This window comes from Palaemon carinicauda, chromosome 35, assembly GCF_036898095.1.
Source record: "Palaemon carinicauda isolate YSFRI2023 chromosome 35, ASM3689809v2, whole genome shotgun sequence".
Taxonomy (NCBI): Eukaryota; Metazoa; Arthropoda; class Malacostraca; order Decapoda; family Palaemonidae; genus Palaemon; species Palaemon carinicauda.
Genome location: NC_090759.1, coordinates 71,141,473 through 71,154,679, shown reverse-complemented (window position 1 = coordinate 71,154,679; position 13,207 = coordinate 71,141,473). Strand labels below are relative to the sequence as shown.

Below are 13,207 nucleotides of genomic sequence, written 5' to 3'. Positions count from 1 at the left end.
AACATTAAAATAAATATCTCCTATATAAACTATAAAAAACTTGAACAAAAGAGGAGGAAGAGAAATAAGATAGAATAGTGGCCGAGTGTACCCTCAAGCAAGAGAACTCTAACCCATTATAATGACGAAGTCATTTTAGACAGATGAATCCATAAATCGATTGTTAGTGTTGTCTGATGTTGTCTCAAGGATTTTTTTCGAAGCTACCTTGGATGAAAAATAGATGAGGCACTAGAGAGAGAGAGAGAGAGAGAGAGAGAGAGAGAGAGAGAGAGAGAGAGAGAGAGAGAGAGAGAGAGGGGAGGGAGAGAGAGATTTGGGTAGAAAGAACTAGCTATATCCAGTAATTAAATTTGTTACTTATACCAGGACTCAAACTTGAGAGTTAAACTCCGATATCTACCTTAAACAAACAGTGTTTACAAGTGTCTGCTTTCGAAGGAAATAAACTACACGTTATTTTTTTTTTCTCTTTTTTTTTATTTGTATTTGTATATTTACTCGCTTTTTATATCACGCTGTTATTATTATTATTATTATTATTATTATTATTATTATTATTATTATTATCACTTGCTAGGCTACAATCCTAGTTGGAAAAGCAGGATGCTATAAGCCCAAGGGCTCTTAACAGGGAAAAATAGCCCGGTGAGGAAATGATATAAACAAACTACCAGTGAAATAATGAACAATATAGAATATTTTAAGAATGAATAAAAAGAAATTTCACACATTTGATTATTTATTGAAGAATTAAGCAAACGAGGGAAAGAAATATCATCTATTTCATCATGAATATTTATTTCTAAACCAAGAGGGCAAGTTCCAAATTGCATATCTTTTTTTTTTCATATTACCATGTTAACACTTTTTCATATCATTGATAATGCTATTTAGTTTTATTTCCTGAATTGTATGTTCATGATTTCCAATTTTTTTTTTTATTATCTTTTTTTATGACATGATGACATGTTGGAATTATGCATTCATTTTCATATTCACAAAATAAAATTCAAATATCTATCCCCTTTCTTTTTATCTTGTCTATTCTCGAGTGGCAAATAGAATTAGACTCGGTAATTAATCACACCATAGTCTTTGATAAATCAAAATTGATATGTCTCCCTTTATCACTATATCCAAGAATGGTTCTTCAATCAAAACAGATTATTTCTATTATATTATAAAGCAAATTTATTTTAATTCAGCAGAGAACAACTCAAGACCATATATATATATATATATATAAACATCATTAGTTAGGAAGTTCTTAATACATTCTATAATATAAGAGCCCTCCATACTGCAAATAAATCAAGGTTAAAGAAAAAAATAATAATTTTCACTTCAAATTTTTTATTTCAGTAATTATACATAATACTTAAATTGTCCAATAACTCCGCGCATGAACAATTAGAAATGTTCTTTGCCATAGCATCGTAATGTGCATTGTTTACTCATTACAAAACTGCAGGAGAACCGTGAGAAAATTAACAGTTGGGGTAATTTAGCTAGAGTTCGATTCGGGGATGGAGTGTGGAGGTAGGTATCTGATAGGCAAGTCATCGTTACCATAGCAACAGCGACGCTGTCATCGACATTTTATTTTCATTTTCATACCTCCTTAAAACTCTATCTATAATAATTATTTATGCATTAGAACTTGTTCATAAGCCTCAAACTAGTGAGGATTCGACAACCAATACATCAGAGTGTAAAAATATTAAAGACTTTCTTGCCAAATAGAAAAGAAAGTAATTTTAATATTTAATATAGGAAAGAATTAATTGAAATTTTTTAGTCAGCTGTTCGATATGGCGTCGAGAAGCAATGAATCTTAATTAAAACAAATTATCAAGAAAATACTTTATGGTATTAAAGATTTGACAATCGGCTGTTAAACAAGAAGCCAATATCAGGCAATATTATAGAAGAAGGACTCTCCAAAATCACACCATTGTTCTTTAGTCTTGGGTAGTGCCATACCTTCTGTACCATGGTCTTCCACAGTCTTGGTTAGAGTTCTCTTGCTTGAGGGTACACTTGGGTACACTATTCTATCTAATTTCTCTTCCTCTTGTTTAGTTAAAGTTTCTAATAGTTTTGTAAGAAATATTTATCTTAATGTTGTTCCTGTTCTTAAATATTTCACTTTTTCTTGTTTCCTTTCCTCACTGGGCTATTTTCCCTGTTGGGCCTCTGGGCTTATAGCGTCCTGCTTTTTCAACTAGGATTATAGCTTAGCGAATAATAATAATAATAATAATAATAATAATAATAATAATAATAATAATAATAATAATAATGATAAAGGTAACTGATTCCATAACTCACGATATTTTCTAATAATTCTATTCAGTCCAATATGTCAGATATTCCTGATAAAAACGTGTATTCCAAAGTAAATATACGATAACATACACTAAGTTTTTTTTTTTTAAGTGAATTAATTTTAGCTGAATGCAAGTCATAATTGTCAAGGGTGTCATGAGTACAAGCATATGTTGACCAAAAAAGAAAAAATAATATTTTAGTCGTACATTGGTTGATTTCAGACTACATCACTTGCACTTAAGATCTCTCTCTCTCTCTCTCTCTCTCTCTCTCTCTCTCTCTCTCTCTCTCTCTCTCTCTCTCTCTCTCATATATATATATATATATATATATATATATATATATATATATATATGCATGCATAGATACACACATACTGTACATATGTATGTATGTAAATTGATATATATATATATGTACGGTATACATGTATACACTTATATTTTGTACATATATAGATATATATATGTATATATATATATATATATATATATATATATATATATATATATATATATATATAATATATACATACATATGTATATAGGCCGACACTATATAGACAGCATATACAGTATGTGTGTATATATATGTATATATATATATATATATATATATATATATATATATATATATATATATATATATATATATATATATACATATAGTGTGTGTATTTGTTTATATATATACATATACATATATGCATGTATTAGATTCCTGGGTACAATATAAATGCATATAAATCGTGTCTTTTCTTTATATTTATGAAAAAAATTCTACAGGCTAAAAGGTGGTGATGTTTCCTCATTGCATTTCAAAATGTCCCTGTTACAAATATTTCGTCGATATATTCGTTTGTCCAGATATGGGCTAACCTCAGGCAGCGTTATTTTTTTTTTTTTTTTTTTTTTTTTTTTTTTTTTTTTTTTTTTTTTTTTTTTTTTTTTTTTTTTTTTTTTTTAACTGATTTTCCATTTTTCTATTCGAATTCTTCTTCTTCTATGATTTTTTTTCATCTTAATCAGAGCTCCCGTTCGTTATGTGACGTGCCCAACACCAACTCCCTGGAACACTTGTCTCATATTAACTAAAGATAAGTGTAACCTACCTGTAATATTGTGGTGGCCTGTTGGTAACGTCCTTGACTGGTGATCACCAGACTAGTGTTTGAGTTCTGCTCATACTCGTTAGTTCCTTTGGTCGCTACAACCTCACTATCCTTGTGAGTTAAGGACGGGGTTTTTTGGGGGAGCCTATAGATCAATCTGCTGTCATCAGCAGCCATTACCTGACCTCTCCTTGGTCCTAGCTTGGGTGGAGAGGGGCTTGGGCGCTGATCATATGTTTATATGGTCAGTCTCTAGGGCATTGTCCTGTTTGATAGGGCAATGTCACTGTCCCTTGCTTCTGCCATTTACGAGTAGCCTTTAAACCTTTAATGCCATTGAAAGATTTCGAGTATAGTTTGACTTCAATTACATTGGGCTAAATTACCCAAAAGGTCACTGTATTGAATTAGGAAACTGTTGGCTACATTTAATTTAGCTGTAATCTGGAATAAGGCCTAAAAATCTATCATGCACACAAATTCAAACCCTAAATTTTTATTCCGTATTCCATATGAATTATATTGGTATAACCTAATTACTACGTAGATTTAAACAATATTATTGTTAATATGTACTCAAATTTTGACGCCAACGGGCGCAATGAATTAGTTATAACAAGAAATCTCTTATTGCCGCTAAGAATATCCCTCACCCGTGGGCAAATGAACGAATAGATAATTTAATAATTCGAATAACAATTTTTGCTGTTCAATCTAGGTACAGAAAAATTGTATAGTCTCATGGACATAGAGTTTTATTATAGAAGACATTTAATTGATAAGCGTGAAATATGATGTAGAAATACCTGGTTATTGAACATATCAAAATTTATATTATTTTTACAGATCTCGAGATCCGACAGTGTTACCAAGTAGAGAAAATTCTTGTCAGCGGTTAACAATATTATACCCATGGTTTGTGTATTTCAGGACGTTTTTAGTATAATTGGATAATGACATAATGCTTTTCCCACTATTCTCTGAACATCAAATCATATTTTGGTAAGGACTGAAGAAATGAATAACTTAGAGGCGTGTCTGACTTATAAAACTTGAAGCAATCCATATTATCCTTGGGCATTTAACACTTCATGGTCCTTGGTTTTGACGTCATGTGGAAAAAAAGAAAACTTGAACTAGCTCCGTTGATAAAAGAAAATGTAAAAATAATCTTTTACGTCGAAGGTAATTCAAGAGATTCTGCGTTCCTTTCATTTATTTTTTCTTTTTGGTGAATAATGTGTAAAATGTGCTCATTTATTCTTATACAAGTGGAAAATTTTAATATTCTAAGAATCAGGTTTTTTTACTACATGTTTGACAAGAATAATGTAATGAAGCATAAAACTTGATCGTATCGGTGACATATATCTTTTTATGTTAATTATGAATCCTGGGAGTTTAAAAATCCTCCCATTAGTGAAATTTATTTATGAGTAAGTTTCTGTCAATAGTATTTTGGTATATTCCATAGAAATCATTCATACTATGGCACCTATTCTCCAATGATTGCTGGTATCATTTCAAATTTTTGGACATTATTGCTATTATGAAATAAATTTCCCCCAATTCACTTCAAATTGTTAATCGAATAATTCTTATCATTTTAAAAGGGGCCAATTTAAATATGACAATAATCGCTAAAAATAATTAATTATGGGTAAATCCAATTTTTAGACATCAAAACATTGGATTTGATATTATCATTGTCTTTTCTTGCAGAGACCATGACTTAAATAATCAAGAAAATTAATAAGTTTCTATCTACGCTAATTAGCTAATTTTCTGGAGAGCTTTTAACATTGCTATTAAGTTAATTTTCGTCATTTAAGTTTGATGAATGTCACCAAGGTTTCCTGCGTTGATTGATTGATTTGAGGTTTTCTGGCATCCTGACATACGTATATTCTGATATCTTTCGTGCTATAAATGGACCCTTGATTAATCGGAAAAATTTCTCCTTACACTTTAACAAAAGTTGTAAGCCTGGTCTTCTGCAACGTAAATTAACATATTTTAATACCCTTAACTAATGAAATTTTTGATCTTGAAGTAGATCTTCATCAGCGGTGTTTTTCACTTTTACTTTTATTTATTTATTTATTTGATTTTTTCTTTGGTAGGGACTGATGGCTGAACGAATTACTTTTCAAATCACGATGAAGGCTGAGTAACATCTCGAGTTTCAGCAAGAGCTACTATATGAAAATCACCTAAGTACGAGATAGGTAAGCTTAATTATTCACTTTTGATTTATCATTTTTTTTTTATTTCGAAAATCTTAAATCTAGACAAATGGCTATTGACAGAAATTTTTTATGAAAACGTTTAAATAAATTATACTGCATGAAGTTTAAATTGTTAGGAATATTCATTTAGCAAATAAAAGGCTTCCATTTATTGACATTCTCAAAACATCAAATTTTGTTGCTCTGAACGCAACCAAGATCATGGACGCCCATTGAGGTACTGAATAGTTGCCAGATTTCATTTGAGAACTTAATTTCATTTACTTTTTTCGCCATAATTTTAAGTTCAAAGAAACACGAATAACTCATATACAGTATAATGACGTTCAGTATAAGTAAATGTAAAATGATAGACATCAAGATATAAATAAGAAATCGTAGATTAACGTAAATTTTCGCGTAACATTGAATGTCTTGTTTACATTTCTTGGTGGTCTAAGAAGTATTACCAAGTTGACAAAGAATGTCTTCAGCGATCAACAATATTTGAAGCCTCCGTTCGAATATCCAATTATATTCAGTTTATATTTTTAGGTAACTAATATTCAAAGTATTTCTAAACATACATCAGATTATTCTTTATGCTTGTCTGGGGAATTAATAACTAAGAGTCTCATTTGACTCGTATGGTTAAAAGTCTTTATCATCCTTGGTTTATGAGCTTCGAAATCACTGTCAAAGAAAGAAAACGTAAAATAGCTTAAAAGGTTATAGAAAACGTTAAAAAAATATTTATAATTTGCATAGAATATCGCTATCTGGGACATCATTTATTCAATTAATATTTTTAATGGTTATGACAACTAGAATTGATTCCTTCAGAATTTAAAGCTTCAGCTAATTACACTTAGATTGTTTTTATCAATAATTCCTTTTGATTGTGGAACGAACTTATCAATTAGGCTAATCTTTAGTAGCCTATAGTCTAGCCCAGAGTTAATAGGCTATACAGTAGGTAGGCCTAGCCAAAAAACTTACGACTCTGGTTGTAGCTGTTGTGAGCCTTTATTTCATTCTGTTATTCCTGGCATATTAGCATTGTCCACACAGAGAGAGAGAGAGAGAGAGAGAGAGAGAGAGAGAGAGAGAGAGAGAGAGAGAGAGAGAGAGAGAGAGATTTGTTAAAAAATATTGACAAATTGCGTCTAAGGTAATGTTTTTAACTTCACTTTTTTAACCAGGGAATAATGCAGAAGAACGAAATTAAAGTAATGGTACATATTATGTATGAATATATCATTCGTTTACTTTCTCAAATCGAAATTTTTGTTTGCGAATTTTGAACCAACATTCGACGTAAGTTTCATGATATGTGTAAAACGATTCCCTACTCTTGAGACCTCTAACTCCTAGCAATTTGTCGTCAAAAATTCTCATATATAGTCGAGCCAGTGTTTCAATGTAAAATCTCACTGATAGATGGCACCACTTTCCTTCCTAAGAAACAACAGCAATCCAACGGATCATAGAGCGTTCGTTTGTTTTACTTCAGAGTCCTTGCCATCCACACGTCAATCTTTGAAGCGTTTTAGGCCTAGATCGCCATTTGTACTCTATTGCAGGTGGAATTCACGACGACCTTGAGTTTTTCTTAGGAGTTCAATTTGTATGTAGTTTGTGTATATACATGGTTTTTGTTACCTTATATTTACTTTGTCTTGCCTCGTGTATGAATTTTGAACAGATTTTATATCCAAAGGTTGAAGTAACCTACTGCTGGGCTAAAGATTTTGAAAATTTGATTGTAATGGTGAATTTCCCCTGTGCTTTAAATATAAATGCCGTGGTTTATTTCCCAAAAGCCCTCGTGGCCAACCCAATGTTCCTTTGTAGAGCAATTCAGTTCAATAAATTATTAGTTTTAAGTGTATTGTCATTTCGTAATTTATAGATTTTGACGGAACGATTTAATTGGTATACCACACCAGGACAAACCTTCTTAAGAGATATTATGGGGGATAATTGGAATAATTAACTTGTGAAAAAATACAGTATTTGTTTATATGTTGAGCTTTAAATAATTTTAATTTTTTAATCCTTTCCATCTTCCTTATTTTTAATTTAGATTGTTGTATGAAATTTTAATGGTTTTAGAAATCAAGATACCATATGTGAGTATGGGGATGGTTGACTAATTCAAATTCTTCGCTGTGGGGCCTTCGATGCCCCAGTGCTTGGCACAAGACCTAAATTTTATATTGAATTAAATTCAACTCTTGCTATCAGTTATCGAATTGTGGTAAAAAAATCAAAACCTAATGATATATTCATAGTAAAATCCAATAAAGCAAACTTAAATACTCCTTAATGGGTCTTTCAGTTTGTTGCTTTTCTTAATGGTCGTTCGCTCGACAGTCAAGCTCTTTAGCCGCAGTTCGGTATTCCTACGGTTCAAAAACTAGGTCAACGGTGATTTAGTGAATTTAGATTGCTAAAAACTTCTGAATACTTGGCCACGTTGCTAAAAATTGGGCCCTGATTATGAAAAAGGATATAATCACTCCTGGATTTCCAAAGATTGGCTTTCAATTACTGTGGGATGTAAATTTTAAGCGTGTGTAAGTAAAGTACATTTTAAGAATAACTGATATTTTTTAAAATTGAACTAATTTTCGTCAATGGCTTAGTTTGTATTTAAAGGTTTACAACGTACCAGTTAATAGTAGTTCCCGTTTAATTTTAGGCTAGCCACTAAACTATCAATAGCGAGTTGTAATATTAATATTCCAAAACGGATTGTCCTCAAAACCCCAGAAATTTGTGTGGTATTTATTTGGAATAGAAATGTGGTCCAAACACACTAACTGGATAGAAGGGTGCCAGCTAATATCCACGGAAATCTAAACACGCTAGGGTTTTTTAAGTATTAATTTTGCTAAATTTAACTTTTCTTTATAAAACTGTAGCCTATGGTACAGTAATAACCAATCACGCTAATTACATTTATTGCGGTAGTTTTGACCTTATCAAGTATTTCATCAATAGCATAATAGTTAATCTTTAGTGATGGTATAATGACGTCAGGATAATGTCGGTTGGGCACTAAAAAATTGCCGTATTTGAACTATAGTCCATTTCTTTTAGTCATAATTGCACCGACTCGCAGCGGTGCCCTTTTAGCTCGGAAAAGTTTCCTGATCGCCGATTGGTTAGACAAGATAATTCTAACCAATCAGCGACCAGGAAACTATTCCGAGCTAAAAGGACACCGTTGTGGGTCTGTGCAAATAAGACTCGTTAAAAGAAATGGACTATAGTATAACCTTTTCAATTTTATTTTGGTAGCAAAAATTCTTGTGAAACTTGTACAACAGAAGCATGCACCAGTCTAAACTACTTTCGTGAAAAAAAAATTAAGCTCGTGAGCGGTTCTCCCAAATAAGTAGGCCTACCATGAAAGATTTCTTATATATTTACTTTTCGCAAAGCTTTTTTAATATTTCGATAATTCAGTAGTAAAGTTTCTCCCCTAACAATAAATTGCTGGGTATTAAGAAGTAATCAAATTAGTTTCCACCGGCCATCAAATTTTCCAGTCTAGTTTTAATCTTTGTCTAATCTTAATCTTCCTTGATCTTGAACCACAGCTCGACCTTCCTGGGTGTAAAAAAGTAGTAACTGGTTTAGTTAAATGTTTTCTACGTTAATATCAGCACAATTTGTCGGTTTTTGTTGAAAATTCTATCCAGTACTATTGGTTCTCATTTGAAAAAAAAAAAATACCTTAAATAATGACCCACGTGAAGGGGGAACGCAATACGTCATATTCTTTGCTTGAACAGAGCAGTGAGGTAATATTAATTTGGAGCGTAGCAAGTCACAGTAGAGTAAAAACAATAGTATTATAGGGGCGCTATGTGATTTTACCTCTAAAAACGGTAGTTTTCAGACTGTTTAAACTAGAAATGTTCAAAACTGTTATACCTCATTTCAGATTTTTAAAGCCGCTAAGGTTAAAATCGACAAATTTAGAATGTTTAGTTTTTAAATAATTAAATAGCTGCATAAATTCAGGAAATATACGGTAGTATGTTCAATCTTGTCCACGTATAAAGTTAATTATCCTAAACATATAGCTTATGGGGTTGAATATTTAAACATAGCTTACGGGGTTGAAAAGTTAGCTTCAACCTAACGCCTATATATAGTTCTAAAAAATCGACAAACCTTTCTAAAAAGTAAGATTTCTTTATTGAGAATGCATAATTTTCTTTAGTAAGTTTTGTCTGGATGTTATGAAGTTTTTCATGTTTTGGTAATTATTAGTGGGAAGGCCCGGTGTTTGTACTGTTTGAGAGGGTATGTTTGTAAATTACGAGGGGGGCCCTATTTACTGTTGGTGGATGCGGTTGACTTCGTTGGGAGTTTGTACTGTTGGAAGGATGGGAATACCGTATATTTCCGCGTATAAGACGACTTTTATATAAGACTAGGTACAAAATTACTCTTTTTGAAGGGGTCATCATTGGTGCTGATGGAGGGGTTCATATGTCCTTTTTTATTGGGGGCCCATGCGTTTGTTGGAGAGGGCTATGTTGACCATATTTATGATAGTCTTATATTTAAGGTGTTGGAAGGGGTTGTATTGAACACATTTTCGTCGTGTGGGGGAGGGGGTTTATATTTGACCATATTTGTGCTGTTGGAGGCAGCCATGTTATTGGTCATTGAAGTTTATAACTGACCATTTTTGTGCTGCTTGAGGGGCCTTGTTTGCGATGTTGAAGGCGGCCAGGTACATGGTTGGAGGGTGGGTTTTTGTACAGTTAGGAGAGGCATCTGTATTGGAGGGTGGGTGCTTCTGCATTGTTGGAAGGGGTTATGCTTTGTTAATTATTAGTGGGGATCCTATTGTAAAGACTTTCCTATCTGCGTCAGCAATGTGTGGTGGTCGACTTTTATCCTTGTCGCCTTGGTTCAATCGGAGTAGTATGTCGAATGAAGTATAAACTTTTAATAAATTATCAAATTTCCTGTAAGCTTTTTTGCATTTAACTTAAAGGCTTTTTAATAAGTTTCTACACAGAACTTTTTCTGCAATTTACGTAAAATAATCATAGAATTGTACCGATGACTAATGGCAGGATTAATCCTGGACTAATGGAATGTCTGTTGCCCCGTAAACTAGGATACTGGAATAATGGTAGAGATTTGGGAGGTCGAAATCTTTAGTTTTGCTACCTCTCATCCTTCAATTACAGACCTTCCTTCACGATAACACGAATGATTTTTCATTACTGAAATATCTGTATTTTCAAGGTTAGGTTTTTCGATAATTATTGGTTATAATTTTATTTTGGTCTTTTAAAGTTTAGGTTCTGAAGGTGGCTCCTTAGAATTTCCATGGCTAAAGGTCATGAAGTTTGTAGTCTTGACGTCAGTCTTGGGGACAGTGAGGATTTTTAATTTTTTAATGAGCCTGTGGCTAAGTTCGTACTAATAATTTAATTAAGTATTCACTTTTTGCCGGGAGTTTTTGCTGCTGTTTCTTTTTCAAAGACGATGTATGTTATTTTCTTCGGCACTGTTTTAGTCTTGAATATTGCAACCTGGAGATAGTGTTAAAGGTGTACCTTGTTTGGATAGTTAACGGCAATGATTTAAAGTAGGTTATGTTAGCGGTATTGAGAAGAATGTCCAGAAAATTTTGATTCCTGTAATATTGACCTGGTTTTAAAGTTTGTCTTAAGAATTTAATCTGGTAAGTTGAGCAAGATGAAGTATAAAGTTTATACGCGTTATGAGGCAGCCCAAGTAATAGCAATAACTTTTTTTTAATAGTCTTAAGGTCTGTTAGAACACTGTAATGTTTATAGATTTCATAGGGTTGCAGTATTTAAACTTGAAAATATTACAATTTTTAATCGGGAGTTTCAAGACTGGTCATAGGTTTAAAGGTTCCTCATGAATAGTTTTTTAATTGCTGATATGAACACATCCATAGCATAACTTTAATCTAGAACAGTTTCGTTAATCTTAGGAAATTTAGAATGTAGTTTGCTTTTGTTTCACAGTAACTAATTTGTCTTCTTTTTTTAGGTATGTCTGCCGATAAGACAGGAGTAGGTTATCGCCACGAGGTTGTAGCGTTTGCTGGTCGAACTGAGAAGAGTACGTAAAACTGAAGATTTTCAGCATAGCTAAATTGTACACAGGAGGAGCCTTTGTGGAAGGAACATGTATTTGAACAGTCGTGTATTTTTTAGGCTGTATTAGATATATTGAAGCCAAATAAAATAATCTTAATATTGTTGGGTATTTTTTCCTCGTAAAATTGAAGTGTTGTGTTGATTATTACTAAGTTATTGTGCTGTTAGTCTTTTTAAAGACTGGTATAACTTGAGGCCCAACAGTTTGGAGTCTGCAATTGCAAAAACTAGTTTTCTGAAAGGATTTTACTTCGTGCACTGCATTCAATCAATGCAGCATAATTCAATGGCATAGGCATTTGTTTGTATAACATTGGGAGCAATTTGTTTATGGAGGATTTTGATCTTAAACTGATATAAGATATAGGTCTACATTTAGTCTGGAGGTTATGCCTTAGGTCTTTAACATAACTACACCTGAATGAAACTTGATAAATTGAATAGTTTAGTAACGTTTAGTAAATTACGCGTGTATGTAACACTTAGTAAATTTCCATGGAAATGATCAGACTTTACCATTCAGAATCCATTGCCATACACAATATGAACCTTTGAATGAAAATGCCATACGTAGATGTATTGCTTTGAGGTCGGGAGATATTTATTATATTTATTGCTCTCTGCCTGGGAAGTAGAATTTTTCTATGAAAACTAGCCCTATCAGAAATAAGAATTTTTAAATTGCCAAAACAGAGCCTTGAACAGTGAACTGCAGTATTCGGTAATCGGCTTTTCTTTGAAGACCTTAAATAATGAAACTATTGTTCTCTGGTCTTGGGTAGTGCCATAGCCTCTGTACCATGGTCGTCCACTGTCTTTGGGTAGAGTTCTCTGGCTTGAGGGTACACTTGGAGACACTATCTTCGAAGTTTTCATGGTATGAGATTTTAGATTTTTACTGTTCTTAAAATGTTTTAATCATCTTTATTCACTGTGCTATTTAACCTGTTTGAGCCCCTTGACTTAGAGCATTCTGCTTTTCCAACTTGGGTTGTAGCTTAGCAAGTAATAATAACGATAATAATAATAAAAGTAGTAATTATTTGGCCGAATTGGTAACGAAACGGATGAACGCCCAAATGGGGTAGGTCCAAGGCCTTGGTAGGTCTTGCTATAACTCTATATTTTGGTCGCTGCAACCTCACCATTGTTGTGAGCTAAGGACGGGGTGTTTGGTAAAGTAAAAATCTCTGCTGAATCATCAGCAGCCATCGCCTGGCCCTTCTCTGTCCTAGCTTGGGTGGAGAGGTGTCTTTGGCGCTCACCATTTTTATGTAGTCTCGAGGGCTTTGTCCTGTTGATAGAGTAATGTCAATGTCCCTTACCTCTGCCATTCATGAGTGGCCTTTGAAGCTTTTTGATAT

The 13,207-nt window shown here is 32.7% G+C and overlaps 1 long non-coding RNA gene across 1 annotated transcript; it reads left to right on the top strand.

Annotated features, from left to right (window-relative positions):
- Window positions 1-5,566: 5,566 nt before the first annotated feature.
- Window positions 5,567-11,943, top strand: LOC137627540 (uncharacterized). The gene is made up of 2 exons (XR_011041181.1): window positions 5,567-5,673; window positions 11,734-11,943. It is a non-coding gene; the product is annotated as an uncharacterized lncRNA (long non-coding RNA).
- The last annotated feature ends 1,264 nt before the right edge of the window (window positions 11,944-13,207 follow it).